The sequence below is a fragment of the Vicugna pacos genome, chromosome 7 (assembly GCF_048564905.1).
Source record: "Vicugna pacos chromosome 7, VicPac4, whole genome shotgun sequence".
NCBI lineage: Eukaryota > Metazoa > Chordata > Mammalia > Artiodactyla > Camelidae > Vicugna > Vicugna pacos.
Window position 1 is genome coordinate 70,137,452 of NC_132993.1, and position 21,301 is coordinate 70,158,752.

A 21,301-nucleotide genomic window follows, 5' to 3' on the forward strand; every position below is an offset into this window, starting at 1 on the left:
TCTTGAAAATATCTTTCTTCTCATCCCAGAGTCCCCAGTAGGTGCTATTTTGCTTTGATTTGACAGTAACTTGCTCCTGCCTGCATCAGAGTATTTATCATACTTTAATCTGAGTTCCTCATCTCTCTTTGCTTGCACTAAGAAAACCATCCAAAACCTGTGAACAAACTAAAGGAATCGCTGTGTTTTCTTTCAGTGTTTTTGCTAAGCTTTGCCAGGTCCAGCCAGGGACTATCTAACTCCTCAGAGTATGTGCCTTTGTGTAACTTGCTATTTTACTGTTGATTTAGATCATTTACAGCTCTGTAAGGGTCGTCATTAACTGGTGGGCTCAAGTGATGCCTGTCCGATAGCAGCCGTATTGCCCTGAAGGACATTCACTAGGTTTATATCTAAACTAGTCATCTCATTCAAGCGGCCATCCCTTTAGCTGCTCTAAATACTTCCTTCTTTCTCATTCTCTTTGACCTGACCTCGCCGTCACGCAAGTTCTATCATTAGTCAGTGAAGGAAGCGTTGGACATGCGTTCGCTGTATGTTCACATGAAGGTTATACACATTAGCTTTTGGAAAATTACACTTTGACACACTGTTCTCTTACAGTCTGTGCTTTCCACCCTATACTCGGTGTATTGGAATATAGCAGGTGCCCAGGAAATATTTAGTGAGCTTTTGTAAGAAATAGTGCAGAAAAAGAAACTGGACTTAGGATAAGAACTTGCTTAAATTCAAATGGCTTCAGGTGTAATGGTGCAATTGGATTGAAAACCTCAGTTTTTAAATTTCTAGTCCAAGGACATTTCCAATGGAACATGACAGCTTAAACAGCATATATAGGACTAGATATTCAAATATTATGGCTACCACATGCCTGGAACGAAATACTCTGTTACCTGAAATAAAACTGAAAAATAGTGTAACTGCTTTAAATTTTATTATAATATTCCATCACCTTTATGGATGTCAGAATTATGTATAACTGTAATGCAAAGTAGATAGTTAATGTAACAGTATTACCCATTACATATTTAGTGAACAGCTTTATTACTGTAATACCCAGATATTAAAATTTCAATAAGAAAATGTAATAAATATGAATTATTTTTAGAAAAAGGAGCACAGCAGGTCAAAATTAGGCCATATTTCTTCAATTTTTATGAATCATAATATTTATATTACAGTTTCAAAAATGTGCGTTTGCAGAACAGGAGAGAACATGACACAATCTGGCATAAATGGTGTCATTCAGAGGATAAATTCTAAAAATCTGACCAAAATCATGTTCTTGTTTTGATTATGTAACGAGAGAGAGAGACAGAGAAAAGAGAAATCTAACAGTTGTCATGAAAGAGTCTTAGAAAAGTGACTTTTGACTGAGATCATTTAGACTTTCTTAAAATAAGTAAACATACCTGCCATCACAATCACACTCACAAAATACATATTATTATTGACGTATTTGGCTAGGACAAAATAAGATACAAAGGAACAACCTTTTTTCTAAATACAGAAGTTCCGAATATATTATATGTTACTTGAAGAACTCACTTAGGTGGAATGAGTCATTTCTTTACAATATTAAAAAATTATTCTATGTCCCGCCATAATTTAAAGCTATAGCCTTCCTTTTATTAATTCTAGTGCTGTTGTTTCTCATGTGTTTTGTTTGAATTTGGGACTGGAAAATGGTTTTAAAGAAAACCCTAGACACGTAAGAAGTCTTAAAGTTGAAGCAGTCTGAGATACTCTACACCAGACTATTTCAAGCCTCGGCTCTGCCTTCCTTTAAAATTTTCCTCATAGATGTGCTGGGAGCTAACCCTGGCATTTGTGCAGCTCCTCTGAGCAAAAGCCATTGGCACTTTTGTTCAAGGATGTTTGCAAAACTGCTCCAAAACAGGGACAGACTGGCTTACATCTCAAGGTAATAAAGCTAGAAGTCTCCCTCCGTGGAGACATTCCAAGGTATTAAAGATAATGTCTCTCCCTAGAAGGTAGGAGACAGATGCAGGTCTGCCAGTAATCCCTACACAAGATCAAGATCTCCTTAGTCTCAAGGTCACTCAGCTGTGACACATGTACCATGTGTGCAGTCTCCACCTCGACCCACCTCCGCGTTGCCTCTGTGGGACGATGGGACTTGGGGCCAAAGGGAACCAGTGGGAACAGAAGCTGATGCTTCCTGCTGTGTTGTGAGGAATGGACAGTCTCAAGCCATCTGAGCCTCTTTTCTGTTTACTAACTAAACATGGAAGCGTGGCAAGCTGACCAGTCACTGCTCCTGTGAAATTAATTGACTGCTTGCCAGATTAAAATTAGGGATTGTAAGAAAATACGGGATTTAGGAGCATAATTCATGCTGCATGCATGTGAATTAATGCCTATATTTGCTTTAACAAACTCTAGAAGTTCTCTATTTAAATATATATTATCTTTAATTTATCAAACACTTATTTTAATATTTTAATTTCTGAAAATATTTTTAGAGTGTCTCTTTTTGAATTATCTTCAACATCTGTTTTTAAAGTGTACATATTAGAATCATATTTTGTTTCCCTTGAAAACAATATCTTTCTCCTTGACTTTATATTATGGTCACCAAATTTGTCTTTGAGTGGCTTTCAGCTTCTGATATTTTCATAAGGGAATTTTTTTAATGAAAAAGAACGTATTTCAAACTCTCATGTAAATTCTAAATGAGGTTTTCTAATAGTATTATATGGTTTTTGATCCATATGTGATGGATAAAGAAGGAGGAGGAAAAGGAGGACCAAGCAGAGCCTACAGAATAATCCAGTTTCTTAGATGGTTTATGCAAGTTTCCTTTTGGATAGTTTTCCAATTCTTGCATTAATTTTCATTCACTAATTTAATTGAACAAATGTCAAAAAAAAAATCTGAGCATTCTTAACAAGGTTCACCACCTTTATATGAGATTTACAGTAAAGACAAACATTATAAAAATAAACAAACAAAAAGTCAAACCCGTATGAAATTGCTCAGTAGCAACTTCCTTTCATCTTAATCTCCTCACTCAGAGATAGTGTAGTGAACTGTGGAAGTAGAGTGAAGTTGTCTCAAGGCCTTTCTAGGGGAAAACCCAGATTGGATCAGTGACCTTCTTTTCAGAGGGTCTCAAGACTAATCGTGTTAAAACGCAAGGATATTAAGTGCCCTCATGACAATGAGAAACTAGCCCCAAATTCCAACCCATGCTTTTGGTTCATAATCTAGCCTATCATCTCCACTCCCAAGTTTTCCTGAGCCTCCGTAATTTACCATCTTCCAACCAGCGGGTCCTTCTCCCTCATTAACTAAAGACCCCCTACCCTACTATCTTTCACTTTAACCCTACTTCTCTCATAATTTTCCATGACCTCAGTCACATGAACAACAAAACCAGCACTCCACCCTCTCCATTCCTTAGCATATTTGTCCTCTTCCCCCAAAAGATTTCCCTCCATCTCACCTGTATCATCCATTCCCATGGCCATACTATGTTTTCTGATAAACCACTGGGAAGGCAGAAGTTAAGCCACTGGCCTGTGGTCCATTTCTCTCTCTTTTATGTGGGGGTAGGTGGGAGATAGTATCAGAAAAGAAAGATCCCAGATGATTTTTTCTAATCTCAATGTAAATATGCTAATAATGACCAATGATCAATTCACTGGTATATTCTAGGAGGAAACTCCGTATCTATAGGAAGGGTTTTATCAGGATAAGCTTACATCTATGATTTTATGAGGCACAGCTTCCTAGAGAATGTCATATAAACTGCGTAACTCTGCAATTGTAAAAATGGGTATATTTCATAACTTAAAATGCTCCCTGTTGCATGAGGTAACCAGCACTGCTTGCTCAGACTCTTCATCTATTTGAATGCTTAGTGGAGGTCTCAGACTTGGCGGGAACAAAGCTCTTAATTTTTCCCATCTCTTGCCCTCCACTTACCTTCTAACTTAAGAAATGGAGCCATTAATCAACCAATGGTTCAAGCCACAAATGTAGGAGCCTTTCTTGTCTTCTCTTTTGTTCTCAACCTCCCTCCCCTACAGCTAGTTCATCAGCAATTCATGTTGACTCTACAACCAAAATATACCTGGAGTGTGTGTGACTGATTCCATCTTTACTGACACTGTCCTAATCCAAATAATATCTTATGTTTACCCGGCCAGTTTTAAACAGATCCATACTGATCGACTACTTCCCCTTTACCTCCTGACACCTCATTCTTCACGTAGCACCCGGAGTAAACTCTTAAATTCTGGTCATGACACCTCTCCTACGGAGAAACCTGCAGTGGCTTCCAAAAGCTCTAGAATAAAACCCAGCTTCCTCATGGTTTACAACAATGTCTGTGACTTGGCTTCAGTCTTCCCCTCAGATCTCATCTTATTAAACAATCCCTCATTCACAACACTTGAGTCAAACTGGGTGTCGGTTCCTGAAAGTGCTAAATACGTTTTGGTCTTCATGCAAGCTCTTCCTGTCGTCTACTTTTCATTCCTTTGGTCTCTGGCGAAATGACATCTCCTTAGAAATGGCATCTCACCGTGTCCAAAGCACTTCTTCCATCAGGTACCTACATGCTATAGAAGTAGCCCTCAGATCATTTATCTGAATCTTCTGCATTTATTGTTTTACCTGATTATCTAGTTCCTACTAGGTATAAACTCCTTGAATTGAACTATTTTGACTGTGTCATTCATTACTGTATCTCCAGGGTCAGGTACATTTTAAACATCTGATAAAAGTTAGCAATTATCATTGCAATTTTAAAACAAATATGTATTAACTGCCCAGAATATTCTGGGTGCTTTAGATATGTTATTTCATCTTCACAACAAACCTATGAGATGCAGGCATTTTGAGATATGTATGTATATATTCATATATCCATAGCATTATACATCTAAATCTATATATATATACATATAGACATAATTTTAGTGGAGGAAATGAATTTTTCCCAGAGTTGTAATCACTAATAAGTAATGATGCAATTCAAGTAGTATGCAACCCTCAAGAGTCCTTGGCCAGGGATCATCACTCTACTTTCATTTGTCTCCTGTAAAATTCTTTATTCTCTAATGATAATTCTTATATCCACTTAAGGTAAGAAATTAAAGTGAAACAGTACTGTGTTTGATAGATTTTGGTAACCAAGAAATTATTAATAGATAAATTATATTCTAAGATATAAAAATACTATTAAAAATTCTACTGCTTTGAATTATTCATAGTATTTATACTAGGAGTAAAAGTTGAAATCAAGGAAGTAGAAAATATTCAGCAACTCTCTGATGCATGAATATTCTTTTATTAGATTTCTACTCAAGGGTTTTTACAGAGACAGGAAACTTTTGCTCCAATTGTAAAGGTATTCAGGAATTACTTTTGAGAGAAAATACTTGCATCATGAAAGATTTATAAAATTATCATACAAATTAATGTCCTATTGGGTGAATTATTATTACATTAGAACATTAGGGAATGATTACTTTTCTGATGGAGAATCTGGGACAATTCAGATTTGAATTAAAATAATGGCACTTAGCTATGAAATGCTCTTGAATATTCTTATAGTATTTTCATCTTCCTGTCAATGCCTTCTTGAATAATATTCTGTGATAATACTCACTCACAAATTGTGAAAATAACCAATATAAAAAACTCCAGTACTGAAAAAAGTATGATCTATTTGATGAATATGTATTGAACCCAAACTCATTTTCCAAAGTTCACGCTAGATATTTATTTCATAAACAAAAGGTCAAAAGAAAATTATGTTTAGGATACGAGTAAGAAAAATTACAAAGGAGGTGGCAAAATTTGAATGCCCATTAATTCAGCTACAGTGTCAAAGAATATTTAAATTCAGTTGAATAAGAACATTTCAAGGGTCAAAGAACACATATAAATGGCATGACTTTTGAGAACTTTTATGCTTAAGCTTACTTAAATGCTTTACATTTCATTTTATGTGGCTTCAAAAATAGCAATCTTTACAAAAGTGACTGAGTCACTTTGTATCTCCATTACATTCCTGTTGCATACCACGCTTTATACTGTTATCACTTACTGTCTGAGCCACTGACTTCTGGCAGTTCTCTAAGCTCCTACTCAGTGGTGCATTCTACTTCCATGTGACAGACATTGTCTTTCAACTTGAGTACTGTCCACCAGTACTCATCTTAACATGCAGAAAATAATCACCAAAAGCCCTTGGGCTTCTCCACATATTCTTTTTACTGGCTGCTTACCTAACCTCTCAAACTTGGTGACACACCTATAAAACTGGGCTAATCCCAATCAAGAAAATTTGGGCTAATAGGTACATTGAGGTAATATCTGTAAATATGCTTTCTAAAGTTCAGCATGTCATGTGAATGTAAGGTTATTATTTCTGACCTAATTTCACTGAACTCACTACACATTCCATTTATCAATCAACTTGCATTAGAAGCAAAAGACATTAAGTGGTTATTCCAGACTTTAATTTTGCCTCTATTGCTTGGGTAATGATGCCTTATTTTGTTAGCAGTACCTAAGGTGCAGAAAAGTATGCTTAAAACGAAGAGCATTACATTAAGATCAAATGAGTAAGTCTAAGAGGTCTGGGAGCAGCACCATCTCAAACAAGATGTCTGGATGTAAGTTTATTTTGTACCTAATTAGCTTACCTAGAGTTGAACAATGAAGTTAATTTGCTTTAAAAAAAAAAAAAGAAAAGTCAAGTCAAAGAAGAAGAGATGAATGGTTTGATAGGCCTGAAAATCTACCAAAATAGGTAAAGACAACATATATTGTGTTTTTGCTAACTGTCCTGGGAGGAGTCCTGAAGTGTAAATTTTGCCATTACTAACCCTTGTGGTTGGCAAACTCTTTAAGAGAAAATGATGATTCAAGAAACCTTGGTTGTATACAATTATCCATTAAAATAGCCAAAATAAAGCCCTAGTTTAAATCCAGCACTCACCAAACAAAAATCAGTGTGAAAATAATTTTATTCCCCAAAGACTATGATGCTCCCCTTAGCAGTTACATTTCTCATTGTAAATAATACATCAAATACAGTACACACACACTTCTATCAGAGTTTGGTTATGATGAGTCAACCTCCAAGTCTAATTACTTGGCAGAACTTAACTTTAGAAGTCTATAAATGCTGAGGACCAGTCCTGAACTTATAGGAAAATAAGGCTTCCCTGAGAGACATGCTAAATTATACAATATACAGGTATGTAGAAAGAATAATAAAACATAGATACAAATATTGATATACAGTATAACAGTCATCTTTACTCCAATTTTAGGTACAGATCTTTCTAAAAAACAGGATGCTCCAAACTTTACCCTTAAGCACATATATATGACGATACTTCATATGATAATTTATTTCAAGAAATATTTATTACATATCTAAATAGACTGACACTGATCTAAGTGCGAGAAATATGAAAAAAAAAAAAACCACTGAAACAATAACTCCATTCAGCCCTGAAACTGGTGTTCAGTTATTGAGGTCCTACTCTGTGCAGATTGCTAAACATGTCCTTTTACAAACCATAGGAAGACAGCAGGGAATTCTGAACAATTCTAATGTGTGTATAAGCTGAATGTTCAGCAAAAATCTAAATACCACAATAATAATAAAAATAACCTGTTACTGTTGGGGAAAATTGGTTACTGATCTTTGAAATGATTTTTTTTTAACCTCTAGGGTTGTTGAACTTGTAACCAGTCAGTTTAGTCCCTGATTAGAGCTACCTCACACGTCAGAGAGGTTCTTCTTCCTCAGAGCCCAGGGCTAGTTCAGTGCAGTAAGTACTCAGAGTTCCCTTAGGGTGTAATATCATCACTGTTGCTTTTGTTGGACCTATTTATATACCATGTTTTCAGTGGTTAATTGACCTCTTTCTTTCTGATTCAACTAAGAAATGTTTGCCCAGGTGTTCAAAAATTTTGTAAGCTGTAACTAGAACATAGGCTCATTAAAAAATTACTCTTTCTTTTTCAAACTAACTAGTGAGTATATCACTAGATTAATTCAAATATTCCAATATTCTTGACTGTTGCCTTTTCACAAATGAAAATAGATAAAATAACACCCAAGAAATGGCCTTGGGACCTTTTTATAGCCTTTGAGCTTCTCCACAACTTTACATCAAGAGAGATTCTTGATAGCAAATACTAATTACTAATATCTATTGAGCGCTTACAATGTGACATTCCCTGCCCCAAGTATTTTTCTTTCCAACAACCCTGTGATAAAGAGAAAGCGAGGGTTAGCTCAAGTAACTTACTCAGGTGCACAGCTAGCAAACAATAAAGCTGATCTTTGAGGCCAGGAAGTATAACTGGAGCCTGAGTCATTAATCTGATGTCATTTTTTAATTGTATTGGTGGTAAATATAAGTCAGTTGTGGATACATAACACACATCTATAACAGACCACAAGTGTTTATCTATATACGCCGAACATTGTGAATTATTTCCTCTTTTGTATTTTCTAATTATTGCTCATATTACTTCCCTTAAGAATGGACTTGCTTTGATATACTAATGAAAACCTGCCTAGTCCAACTGCATTGGTTAATTAATTTGCAGTGATGCTTTGCTTTCTACATTAAATTAACTTTTGTGTTTAAATATTCACTTTTTCCATTGGCTTCGTAAAGTCCCTGACATCAAGATCTATGCTTTTAAAAATAACGAGGCCTTCCTCCACCTGCCCTTTCTTACCTCGTATGCTATTCATCCTCTCAATCATTTTTTTATTTATTTAATGAGACTGGTGGGGCAGGTATAGCTCAGTGGTAGAGTGCTTGCTTAGCATGCATAGGGTCCTAGGTTCAATCCCCAGTACCTCTGTTAAAGACATAAATAAATGAACCTAATTCTCTCCCCTACAAAAAAAATTTTCAAAAAAAAAATAATAAGACTGATGAAAAAGATTAGTTTTTTAGATAGTTATCTAAATGTAAAGAAACCACAGTAATCATTGATCCAAGTTGTATTGTTTTTGCAAAACTATGTGATTCACTACATATATGGTTAAAAATAAATGTTCATTCCTCGAAACTTAAGGCAAAGGTATTGTATGGAAACCACACTGTGCTGATGAACTCTTTCTTCTCTTACTACACTCTAAGTAGACTTGGCACCCAGTAACCAGTGAGCAGAAACTGACTCACACAGTTTGGGTTTAGTTTGGTTTTTATGTAAATTTGATAAGTTTAGCAACATTTAAAATTCAGGAGAATTTATACAAACTCTGATTTCTGTTTTCTCTTTCAAAAATCTGGCCATACTGAGCCCACCTTATTTCAAGGAAACAATTTGCTCCTCCTAAGCAGTGATAACCCCTTCAGACCATGAATATGATCTTTGTCCCCTCAGTCCTTCCCAATCACTAAATTCAGTTTGGCCCAACTCAGTCGGTTATGTAACTTGCCCCATTCTTGCAGACGTTTGATTTTGTGCCCTTTACTCCACGCTGACCTTATTTCTTACAAGCACTACTAAATACCATTTATAATTTATTACTATTTATAGTTTTTAATCATAATTGTGCCATTATTTAGTAACTCTTTGTTTTTGCTTCCTAAACTTTAAAATAAATGGCACAGAAGTTGCTAAAAAAGCTAAGCTATTTTGGCTAGCCCTGCAATATCTTTGGACTTCCATACCCGGGTCATAGTGCTTAATGAAAGTGACTAGTCATCCCTGACATGCTAAGAACCATGAAAGGATGCAAAGAATAAATTACATGGCCTTCAGCCTGACAGCACCAATGTATCTTAAGGTTATAACTTTATAACTTCAATGTCTATTTTCAAGTGCAACAAAGAAAATGAAATCATGCATGAGAACTTCTAGAACAACAACAACAGGAGTTTTCTTGATCAAAGAAAATTTGGAAATAAGATGCAACTTTCAGAAAAATTTTAAGTCTTGGAAAATAATTTCTATTACAAAAAGCTATTTTTAGCATACTGAGTTGAAGTCACAGTTTATATTAATATTTTAAATATTACACTACTTAATACAGCCTAGTAGACAGGACAATTATTATGAAGTTATCCTTGTCTAGTATATACCATTTATTTGTGAACTTGTTAAATTTACAAATATTGAATATCTACTGCGTGACTTGTTAACAGGGACATGGTCCCCAAGTAGTCCACATTCAAGGAGAAGATATGGACACATCAACAAAAAAATGTGTATGAAGAGTAACATGTTACTACAGAAAAACAGCATTGGTGGTGTGTGTTGGTTAAGATCCAGTTGTGGAGAAGAGAATCTGCTATAGCTAACTTAAGCAACAAGAGGTTTATTAGGGTCCAGTAGGATCACTTGGAAAGCTGAAGTCACAGGCTCTAACTTGAGCTTGTAAAAATAATTCCCAGAGCTGTACCATAAAACCAGGCTGCTAAGGGAGCCACTGCCCCACCTGTGAAGTTGGAATGCTGCCCAACAGCAGCCAGCTCCACCACTGCGCCACGACAGTCAGGATGGAGAGAGATGGAATAATACTTGAAACTGTGATACTTGACAGAACTGGGTATGCACCTGAATATGACAGGTAAAGAGTGTGGAGGAGAAACAGATTTTGAGAAGAAATGTTCAATTTAAGCATATTTGGAGAGAGAATGTTCAACGTTGAAGCAGATGAGGCAACGTTCGGCTTTTATTGTACAGAGTTTGAGGAGCTGTGAGGTATCCAACAGGAATGTCAGTGAAGCAGCTGAATATATGAGCCTCAGAATTAAGAGAAGTTAGAGTTCAAGATACAGGTTTGGAAATTGTGACGTTAAAGGTGGTGGCAGAGGTTGGAACCTAGTTTAGTGTTCTCAAAGGAAAAACAAAGAAGAGGAGATGCAAGGAGAGCTCGGGCGAGGGCCACGTTTCTAGAGCAGGTGGTAATGGAAAAATCCAGAGACAGTGTTTGCAAAGTGAGCTCTCGTATGCAGCAGGCTTAACCACAGAGGATAGGTGAAAACATTTTTTTTAAATTGATAAATTTGAGAGGGGTAAACTCTGAATGCTATAGAGAGGTCAAGCAAAACATAAAGATGCCAGTTGTCTCTACTGTTGGCAACCCAGGAGCACTTTGACATGAGCAGTGCTTTGGGAGTGACAGAGGCAGAAAGCAGATTGCGATGAGTTAGAAGTGAGTAGTAGGCAGTGCATCAGAGTCAGGAAGCAAAAATAGACTCTTCTAAAATGCTAACCCATTAAAACAAGAAGTAAATACTCTGATAGCCAGAAGAAAAGATCAAGGAAGTTTTTTTCTTTTCTTTTCTTTTCTTTTCTTTTCTTTTCTTTTCTTTTTTCTTTCTTTTTTTTTTTTTTTTTTTTTTTGGTGAATACTATTTTATTTAGTCATTTTTGTTTACAACTGAAACTTTGGAAATTCAAAATTAAAATCCTTGCCCGTGAGCTTCCTAGAGACACCAGAAAATGTTCCAGCCTTGTGCTCCACGTTGTTCTGCTGCGCTTTATCCAAATGGACCTTTAGGAGCCGGCTGCGTCCAGCCTCAGGCGGATTCTCTGGCCCGCGGTCTCGCTCGGGAGGACCAGGTCCTCCAGGACGGAGTTGTGCACAGCTGGCAGAGAGCGGCTCCTGGGAAGCTTTGGCTTATTTCTGGTACCGCTTTTTCGAGTTGGCTTAGGCAGAATTCGCCTCTGAGCAATGAAGACGACGTGCTTCCCGCTGAACTTTTTCTCCAACTCGTGCACCAGCCGGACCTGGATTTTCTGGAAAGATTTCACTTGAGGGACCGAAACAAAGATTGTAATAGCTTTCCGACCACCGCCAACTTCAGTTTCCTTGGCCGCCGTGAGGTTCAGCTCCCGCAGCTGCTCCGTGAGGTCCGAGTTCACCCCCAGCTCCAGGAGGGCCTGGCAGATGCCGGACTCCAACGCGCCTGGCTTCTCGCCATTGGGCTTCACGATCTTCGCGCTCGAGCTGAACACGGCCTCGACCTTGGCGGTGCAGGAGTTTTTTCTTTTTTTTGATTTATTAAATAGGAAAGAAATGAGTACATTCACATGCAGAAAAGATGGATCGAGGAGAAAAATATAAGTTGAAGAAAGAAGAGAAACAGGGAGTACTTGAGAAAAGAAGCCTCTTTAATACTTGGAAGTGATGAACCTTAGAAGGAATAACTCTTCCCTGTAAGACTATAGGGAAGAAGAATCAGAAAGTGTCAGCTATAGTGTTTTGTTGTAGGGAAGCAATCCGGTGTAGAGAATGTCACTCATCAGACTGCCCTGAGCATGGAGGTCAGTTTCACACACACACACACACACACACACACACACACACACACACACACAATTTAACTGGTTAAGTCTCTCTTCATCTTGTGAGGTCTTCCACAATTTATATAATTCACCTTTACTGTCATCTTTGTAAGAACCATCATCTACAGATAAGAGTTGTGGGCCAGTGCCGAGAACATCTGAAGAAGTAAGCTTTTTGTGTTTCATTTTTGGAACACATCTGATTATTTTTTTTGAAACCTCCATTTGGTTGAGTTACCCTTTTAAAAAGACCCATTTAATCTATCTTCTGCAAAATCCTGGTACTAATACTATGGTTAGAAACCATAATTGTACTTCATAAAGTTTAATAGCCATAGATGAGTAATAAGCCAACACTAATTTGTATAAAGCCTATAAAGCAAATGTAAGTTAGAAAAAAATCCTAAGCTACCACGATATACTGTACAACACAGGGAACATAGCCAGTATTTTGTAATAACTATAAATGAAGTATAAACTTTAATAATTATGAATCACTATATTGTACACCTGTAACTTATATAATATTATACATCAAATATAATTCAGTTAAATAAATAAATGAATAAAAAGAAAAAAAAAGAAAAAATCCAACTGTAACTCTTCTCCAACAGAGAAGATAATAAAACTAGAGGTTGATGGAATATAGGATGTTATTAGATGCTATGATGAAGCAGATATGAGACATTCAATGCCAGAACCTCAGATGAAACTTCATATAGACTTCACCTAACCTCTCCCTACCCCACCCCCACTTTAAGTTCCCTTGATAGAAAATTGTTCACTGTCTGAGAAAAAAGTAAACAATGTTAATATACAGATTTTAAGAAATACAGTGGCCTCTGGGAAACTGATGGGGGGAGTAGAAAAAAGAAGAGTAACTTAAGACAGATATAACAGCTGTGGAACAGCACTAAGGAAAGGTATAAATAGGGGTGCATCTGTCCTATTAATTTTCTCCAGCATCTTACAACATCATTTACAAACTGGCCTTTACAAATATTTTGAAAGCCATGTTGATTATATTGTTACATTAAATGTAGTTAGATTTGCAATATACAATAATATACAATCAATCTTTTGAGATTCCGCCTCTATTCAAAGTACCAACCTGATGTTTTAAACTAGCCAATCCATTTATTGGTTAAAAATATTTTGTGCACATCAATGAACAGATTATTTCTACACTTACCATTATAGTGTTGACCATATATATATTCAAATCTTATACCTTAAATGTTTTCTGAAAGAAAACATGAAATAAATATAAATAAGAAAATGAATAAAAGGTGATACTTTCTCAGTGGAGTCCTACAAAACCAAACATAAATGAAACAAGAATGTAGAGGTAGTAATCAATGGTATACATTTAGGAGATCATAAATATTCTAAGAAATAGTGGTTGAGAGCAAAAAAGTAGCAGAAACCAAGAAACTAAGATCTATTTATCCACAAGCGGGTAAATGAGCACTTTCTTGTTTTTTACATCTTGTTCTCTCTTTATCTACCTTATATTTAACACACTCTGCTACAAACCACATATTCTCATTGGAAACAGTTTTCTTGAGACTAGCTTAACCTTTAAAAATGTGTGTGTGTCTACATTCATATTTAAAATATTGATTCATTTCTCTTAAAATGCTGAAGAAAATATAAAATAGTCTCAGTCCTTGCCATTTTCTTTTTTACCATTGAGCAATAACTGGGAATAAATGACAAAATTGTATATGTTTAAAGTATACAATGTGAGGATTTAATATACAGATACATTGTGGAATGATTACCAAGATCAAGATAATGAACACATCCTTCACCTCACATAGTTAACGCCCCCCCGCAGTGGTGAGAATGCTTAAGATCTACTCTCAGTGACTTTCAAATACCATATCCTTACCCTCTTGATTCCTATGAAAAATAATGTAAAATTTATATAATATTAGAAAATTTATGTTTTCCAGAAACTTGCTAAATGCTTAATACGAGTTCCTCTCCTGAATACACCCACTATTAACAGTTCCTCATGAGTCCCCTCCCTCACCAAAATACACATTTATTCACATACACATACCTAGTTTTAAATTTACTTTCAAATCTTAACATATCATTTTGTATCTTTCTTTTTCCCATTAACATGAATCTTAGAGATTTTTCCATACTAGTACATATATATATATATAATATATCAGTATTTCATTATTTATTGTTATGATATAGTATACCATCATATTCATACACTGCAATGTATTGATTTGTTCCCTTTTGATGAACAGCATTTTGATTGTTTTTAGCATTTTGCTCTTATAAAAATTTCTGCACTGAGTATATAAATTTTGACAGACTTTTGTAAGGCTATTGATAGATTAAATTTCAAACAGTGGGCAAAAGTTGTAAGTATTTTAAATTTTGATAAATATTGTGAAAGTGTCCTCCAGAAAGAAATGGGCAATTTATATTCCCAGCAACAAAGTATGAGACAGCCCATTTATCTACACCCTGGCCAGCACTGGGAAAAGCAAGTATTTTAATTTTTGACAGTTTAATAGGAGAAAAATATGCCTTTTTCATAATTTGCATTTTTCCACCATTTACATGCAATTTATTGTCATTTGTATTTTTTGAAAAATCCCTTGCTCTTTTAAGAAGTTGGTTTGTTCGTCTTTTCACATTGATTTGCATAAGCTTTTTGTAAATTGTGAAAATTACCCTTTTTATATGCATAAAAATGGTTTTTGTTATTAATTTTTCAATTTTGGTTTTGGAATTTCTTTATCATCATCCAGAATTATTGTTGTTAATTTTATAAGGTCAAATTTTTCAATCTTCTCATTAATGGCTACTCCAAAAGACTTCCTGTGTTCCCATATTGTAATAGATTCACACACTTCAGTTTTATTTATGGCCTCATTTTTAAAACGTTTAATCCTTTGTGCCTTTGGAAACTTATTTTTTTGATTGTTCCAATTTGTAGGAGTTTTCACACTACTTATTGAATGATACGTTTTGTGCCTGAAAATTTGATATGCCACAATGACCATCAGTTGAATTCCCCTAGGTGTTTAGGTCTGTATTTAAAAAAAAAAAATCACTTTTCTGTTTCATAGCCCTGACTTTTTTTCCTGTATCATACTACCTTAAGTATTCTCAATAAGAATAGGTAAATTTTATTGAGTGACTTTGCCTTGAAACATTTTGATTGTGTATTTGATTCATTTTATGGTTGTGACTCCCTAGAAGTGAGAGGAGGTCAGGGGATACCCAACTCCCCATGAACGCTTGTTTATGCTATTTCGTTGAATTACTTGCTTTAATTCTAACCATAATACTTCCATAGGTATTAATGATCTAAGGTTTCAGATGGGAAAATAAGCTTCAGAAAGGTCACGTGTCTTGGGTAAAGTCACGTAATAACAAGTGGCAAAGCTGAGATTCAAATCCGTATGTCTCTGATCCTAAAGCCCATGCTCCCTCTGCAAGCCTACAGTGTGAGATGCACGAAGCTACCTGACAGGGTCAATGACAAAGCATGACAGGGCCATCCTTCAGCATTAAGCATCACTTCGAGAGCTAGAACTTAAGGTGGCGTGCTAAATATCGTTAACTGAGAAGGGGAAAATGGGCCTGGAATTAATAAATGTCATAGAGAACAGGGATTGGTCTATCTAGGTTGGTGTATGAGCTATGTGAGGGAACACAGGAGAAAGACAAAACAGAAAATGGAGTTTGGGGCAGACAGGAGACAACCCTGACTCCCTGGCTAGGGAGTGTGTGTTGTATTTATGGTCCTATTAGAGGGAATGGTTTTCCTTTCTATGCAACTGAGTGCTGTTTTAATCTGATGAGGGCCAAGGTCAGCAAAGTATTTCTTGCAGAGCAAATTCTACCAGCCAATTTGTGTTGCTGTAAATAAATTTTACGGAAACACAGCCTCCCCCATTTGTTCATACAGTATCTGTGGCTGCTTCTGTGCTGCAGTGGCTGTGTTGAGTAGCTGCATAGAGCCTGAAAAGCCTAAAAATCTGTCCTTTACATGAAAAGCTTGACAACCCGTGTACTAATGTACTTTCTAAAAACCTCACTATAGTTGCCCTGCATAAACAGATCAATTTTGTTTATATGAACAAAAAGCCAGGTAAGGATTTTCGACATTGATTCAACATTGACTATTTGATTCTTCCCATCATGTCACTGTGTAAAAGTGCATGAGGCACCATTTAAATTAAAACTTGTACTTATTTAATTTGGTAGTTAGATGATGAAACCATTTCACTCACTTGATGTCACTCAGGAAAGTAAATAGAAGGAAGATCAAAACTGAAATTGATCTGTGAAGATGTTTATAAGGCCCAGATATGTTATAAAATGCCTTGGAAAAAACACTTTTAAACTTTGCAATGATATGAAAAATTTTACAAATAATCCAAGGGATAAATCAAAAATTGAAAGACGAAGAGTCTAATATAATAAGGAATTACTACTGTCTGTACTATGCAAATTAAGTTACTTTTGTTCAACAAGAGGAGGCTGAATGGACATGAATGGTAGTGACTATTTACCTGAATTTTCATTACTAAAACTCTTGAGCCATCAGCCGATTAATATAAAGTGTATTTGTGAGATAAGGGAGAGGGAAAACCAAGCAATTTGGTTCCAAGAACCATCTGAGCTCTCAGCAACTCTGCCTCATCAGCTCCTTGGCTGTAAACCACATCTGGTAATGCTCAAAGCCTCTCCTCCAAATGCCACCTCCCTGTCGAATGACATCTTCCTTCTAAACCTGTATAGAGCTTGAGTTGCTTCTAAATCAACTGCAGAAAATTTTTAGATAAATGTGAACACAAAAATGTAGGGGTTGTTCAAATTGATATGGAGTAAAAGTTAAGGATCTGTTTCTAATCAAGGTAGAAAATGACTTCCTATAATTATTGACTTGAAGAGTAAAGTTTTTCATATTTAAAGGTGACCTATATTTTTATCTAGTGTCCTAGACCAGGGTTTCTCAGCCTCGGCACTACTGACCTTTTGGGCCAGGTGGTTTTAGGCTGGGGGGCCATTCTGTATATTGCAGGATGTTTTTCAGGTTCCCCGGCCTCTACCCACTGGATGGCACCCCTCTGTTCCTTCCCAGCAGTGACAAAATTAGCCCTGGTTGAGAACCACTGCCCTAGATAACGATGTGTGAAAAACCATGTCAGAACTGTACTTTATCATCGAGTTAGTAATAAACACCATGATTTAAATAGGCAGCCTGCTACTCTGAGTTCTGCTCTTTTTCTTGAGAATTATATTTATTAATCTTTTATGGGGAAGCAGTATGAAGACTCAAATGTTTAATCTTCAGATTAAACTATCTTTACTAACAGGCTCTGCCATTCAGTAGCTATGTGACTTGATAAAGTACTTCAGGTTCCTAGAGGTTCTTCTAACAGCAATGATTTATACAAAGTACTTAGCACCACGCCTGACACATGTTCAGTGATGAATGATATGGGGTTATTATGGTTGATTATGTTAAACTGTACTATGATTAAAAATAGTTTCCCTTCCTATAAAAACATTTTATATTTTCATCCCACGAATTTCCTGCGTGACTTGCTTTGGCCAATAAAATGTGAGTAAAGTAACCATTTTCCAGAATAAGCTTTAAGAACATTGTGTGGTTCTGCTACCTCACCCTGGCTCTCTCTTGAAACCAGCAATGCCTCGGATAGGGGCTCTTCCTTCAGCCTAGGACCTGTTCCCTCAGAATGAAGAAGACACAGAGCTGAACCATAGCTGACCTGTGAGAGACACGTAAGTTGAGCTAGAAGTAAACCTTGATTGTCCTGAAAGGAGTCATCTAAGTTTTTGCTTCTGTTTTTAATTGTGGTCTATCTTGGCCTAAGGTAATTGATAAAATAATTTATCAAACATTTCTTGACATTTATCACATGCCAGACATTTTTGTTATGGATAAAGAGATTAGCAACACTTTCCATGCTGTTTTAGAACATACATTGTAGTGATAGAGAAGGAAAAAAATGATACTAAACATAATGCATTGTGATAGAGGTGGTCAGGGAAGAGCCTCTTTGAGTTGAAACTGAAAGTTTAGTCCTACTTTGCTAGCACGGAGGGGCAGAAAAAGAACCGAGCTAAAGGAAGTATAAGGCAGGGAAGCATGAGGGCATGGGACATTTTCCTTCCATGGTGAAGAGTGAGGAGGGGATAGAGCAAGCAATGTAAGAAAACAGGAAAGGGAGATGCCACCAATAGTTTAAGGACCTTTTAATGCTCATGTTCTGAAATTTGGAATTTATCTTTTTAGACAAATGGAGAGCACCAAACATTTCTAATCAGGAAAATGACAGTGTCCTAAATTACCCATTTGATCATCAACTGTCCATACTTATTGCCTCTTTAGAAGACTTAATGCCCTTGTAGCATTATTTAAAGATGTTCATCTGTGTCTGAATGTCTTATTTCTTAGAGCAAACTCAAAGAATATATGTTCTTCTAATAAGCCAACATTCAACTTTTCTAATATGGAATTTGTTACTTTGGGAGGTTATGATCCTAAACGTAGAGAAACCTGGAGCTTTCACTTACTGAATATCATTAGCTGTTTACTTCTCGTTGAAATGTTGCCAGTGACAGTGCACTAAGGTAGTGTTTCAGGGAGAGAGATAAAAGCATTAAGAGAAATAATAATAACAATAACAAAAAAAACCAGAGTGAACAAGTCCAAAATGGAAATGGAAAGTTGTCACTGAAAAGGACTCTGGAAATGAAAGACATCATCTCTTTGTTATTTGAATTCTCCCTATTTGGGATTCATTATGAATCACTGCCATTTTTTTCACTGGGGCTGAGTGGATCTATTCCATTGATAATAATGCCATTCTTTACAGATTTCCTGAAAGCTGTTTCTTGCTACAGAACACATTCCTAACTGACAAATTAGGACACTCAGCCCTTCTAACAATTGTGTATCCATCATCATCATCTTATTATTACCATTTGTTCATTATCATCACTGATATTACATGTCAAGTGGCTCTGCTCTCATGACTGCACTCTGAGACACGGTCTCATCGATCGTGACTGTGACCTATGGCCACACTCAACTGCAAAGGGATACAGAGAAAATGAGTTTTTAGTTCCCAAACTTCTCTAGCCGCTCTCTCTAATTTTGTAGCCATAAGCCACATGCGATTATTTAAAGGTAGATTTAAATTAAAGCTAAATAAAATTTAAAAGTTAGTCCCCTGGTCTCAGTAGGCACATTTCAAGTGCTCAAAGCTATTTACACCCAGTGGCATCTGCAGTCCACTGTGCAGCAGGTATAAGACGTTTACATCACCAAACAACATTCTGTTGGGAAGTGCTGCTCTTTAGTAAAGACACACAGCAGGGAAGTTTTGCCAAACTGGCATAGTGCCAGCAGAGTCTAATGTAGGGAAGAGCCATGTGTGAGTGTTCTTTTAAAAGATTAATAATTACTTCTCTATTTCTGTTGAAGCCCAAATATTTTATTTCCTTGCTGATTAACATATTTTATGTTTAGAAGGGGAAAGGTAACAATGAATAAATTAAAAAGTGACTGCGCTCTAAATTTTTCTAAAATTCAGTGGACTCACCTACAAACTTTGAGCCTCTACTGCAACTACAAAATTCCAGTAAAGACAAACAAGGCAGCAGCCTCTTAGGGATTTAACACTACTTTCTGTACAGCCATTGTATAAAATATTAATGTGGATGTTCATGGTAATAAATGCTAATACATTGTCTTGAACGTGTGAACACAGGCAGATGATCTCTTTACAGTGGCATTTAGTAGTGAGAAGAGTTCATTAAAACCATATGTTAATTTTCAGGAAGCTAAAAATAATGCTTAAATTCATATCTAAGGTTTTTAATAGTTTTCTATTTTTTTAATGGGTGGAAGGTAATATTTTGCAGCAGAAAGTGCTTGGAACCAAGAACCAAAGTACTAGGTTTATAAAGTACCTGAATCTTGCTGTCCCTTCTTCATGACAACATTGTTAGCATCAGGAAAGCATAACAAACATCTTATGAGCCTCCTGTATGTGACTGAGAGACACATAAATCCATCCCTAGTTACTTGATGGACACAATTTAGAATATAGCATCACTCAATGTGTGGTACTGAGAGACAGTTCAAGAAACTCTCTGATATGGTGAAAGCCAACTCTAGTTTGCGTATATCCAAAATATCCTCATTTTAGAAATAAATGAATACTTTCTTGTCCTCTCTCTTGATGTAACAACTGTAGTCTATACAGTATTTATGTGACATTTTTTGGACAACTCAAGAATGAGACCATGATTTGAAAATTAATTTTTTTACCTACCTATAAATTATGTAACTTAACATGTGTGTAACTGTCATGATTTTTGCAAACACTAATTAAATTTGCCTTCTGCAAGGTTAATCATTTTGTTTGATATTTCTGTTTATGGTCATCAAAACGTAAAATTATCTTTTTGAAAATTAGGTAGTGAAAGTAGAGCAACCCAGAGAAAGATTCAAAATTCTAGTCTATTGTAGCCTTATTTTTAGTTTCTTAAGGAATCTCCATACTGTTTTCCATAACGGCTGCACCAATTTACATTCCCACCAACAGTGCAGGAGAGTTCCCTTTTCTCCACACCTTCTCCAGCATTTATTGTTTGTGCTATGAACTTTTTAATGATGACCATTCTGACTAGTGTTTGGTTATACCTCATTGTAGTTTTGTATTTCTCTGATAATTAGCTAAGAAAACTCTAAATTAAAAAGATACATGCACCCAAAAGTTCATAGCAGCACTATTTACAATAGCCAAGATATGGTAACAACCTAAATGTCCATTGACAGATGACTGGATAAAGATGCTGTGGTATGTTTATACAATGGACTATTACTCGGCCCTAAAAAAGAATATAATAATGCCATTTGCAGAAACATGGATGGACCTAGAGATTGTCATACTAAACAAAGCAAACC

General features: G+C 36.0%; 1 pseudogene; it reads right to left on the minus strand.

Annotated features, from left to right (window-relative positions):
- Nucleotides 1–11,401: 11,401 nt before the first annotated feature.
- LOC102531896 (small ribosomal subunit protein eS7-like) lies at nucleotides 11,402–12,501 on the minus strand (annotated as a pseudogene).
- Nucleotides 12,502–21,301: the final 8,800 nt, after the last annotated feature.